Genomic DNA, 1,996 nt, shown 5'->3' on the forward strand with positions numbered 1-1,996 from the left:
GCTATTATAAGAGGAACTAAATGATTTTTTGTTTTTGAGAAGTAATTTTTATGTAGAAGAAACTTATTTATATTGTTCATAAGTTTGTTTCATTTTTAAATACTTATATTGTTAATCAAGGTTTGTAAATAATTATAACAATTAAAGTACATTATTGTACTAAAATTGTTATTCAAACAAATTACAAATGAAAATTATATTTTGTAATAACTTTAATTATAGCCTATAACATTATTATTTGGAAATAATTGTTTACTCTATTATCCAATCAACATATAGTAAGAAAAAGTACAATGTAAATTGCACAATTTAAAACTAATTGTTTTATATTTTTCACTGGTAAAACCTCTAATTTAAATTTTATGGTATGTAAAGTAGGGCGCCTACATTTATGATGTAGACAGTGTTGAAAGAAATATATTTTGAAGAATTACAAAGAAATATTTATGTAAAATTAAGTATTAAATTCATATGTTTATAATAATAAACATGTATTATTTTCAAAATAATTATTAAATAAGTATATTCTACATAAATGGAATTGTTTTTATTTTAGATCCATAATTTGTACGTGATAAATTCGCTTTCATGTTGCTTTTACTTAAATACTTCCTCCTATAATTATTCCTTTATTTAATTTGAAATAATTATCAGTATTAAAATTTATTTTTGAATGCATACAAATATTACTTTCTTTTCTAATAATAAACATCAAACAGTTAATAGACTAAGTACAGTAATCCCCGCTTAAGTGACGCAGGTTCCGATTGCGTTGCGACATTTATTTGGGGAGATAAGTATTTCTGGGATTTGACGGCTGTTTTCTCCCTTCGATTCGCACACTTTTTGAATGCATCGAAGGCGAGAGTATGCAATATTGAACGCGAATGAAATAGAAAGGTTCGACAGCAGATTACCCGTATAATTCAAATTCATTCAAACATGGTCATGTTTGGTATTATTTTCATTGGAAGAACCTTAGCAATTTGATTAAAATAATCCCATAATTATAATCCCATAATATACAAATTTTATTTTTCTTATTTTGATAATTCATTGATGGCTGGGATATCGTCGATTATGAGATTGATAACGCGAGCGCTCGGTCCGTCGAAGCAGTTCCAGAAATTCGTGGGAATAATTCTCCGACACTCAAAGCGAGGATTACTGTAATCTGTCTATGAAAGTGCTAACTCTTTTATATGTAGAGTTATATATCCCTATGCTTAGTGTGATAATATGTAGTGAGTACTAGTATTAATTAAATTAGTGACACAAGGTTAAGATAAAACAATATTGGTTTTCAATATAAGTAACATTGTACATTACAGGAAATTATTATATTGGTCCTAATTTTCCTGTCAGTTTTTAATACAAAGGATAATGATTATGAACCAAATAATACATTTTAGTTATAGATTTTTATAGTTATGTTTCTTATTATGAACTATACAATCAAACTGTTTCTGTGTTAAAGTTTACTAACACATTGTGTCAATGTAAAAATGTAATCAGTTAATAGCATAACTGAACTGTTTTATATTAATATCTAGAAAAAATCTTGTTTCATGAAACTATTATATAAGTGTATAAATAATATACAATTTATTACATGTCATGTATAATATAACTCTAACAATATATTACCCATGATAATTTAATGTTACATATATTCTTTTTCTCATGAATAATGCTTTTAAATATGAGTATATTGTCTACAACACTTCCTTAATAGGCCTTCAACAATTGACAACCTATGTTAATACCTGTTATAAAGTGCTTTTATTTTTATAATAATAACAGATTTGTTGCTATCTTAAATATCTATAAAAATAGATATTCATTTAAAATAAGTAGGGACATATAAATGAAAAAAAAAAAGATAGAGAAAATGAAGTAATATATCTTTTGACATGATTATTATAATCCATTATTCTAATTGCATTGCTTGGAACATAATATTGTACAATACAAATTATATGAATTTAGAAAATTA

Source organism: Habropoda laboriosa, unplaced genomic scaffold (genome assembly GCF_001263275.1).
Source record: "Habropoda laboriosa isolate 0110345459 unplaced genomic scaffold, ASM126327v1 scaffold67, whole genome shotgun sequence".
NCBI classification, from domain to species: Eukaryota; Metazoa; Arthropoda; class Insecta; order Hymenoptera; family Apidae; genus Habropoda; species Habropoda laboriosa.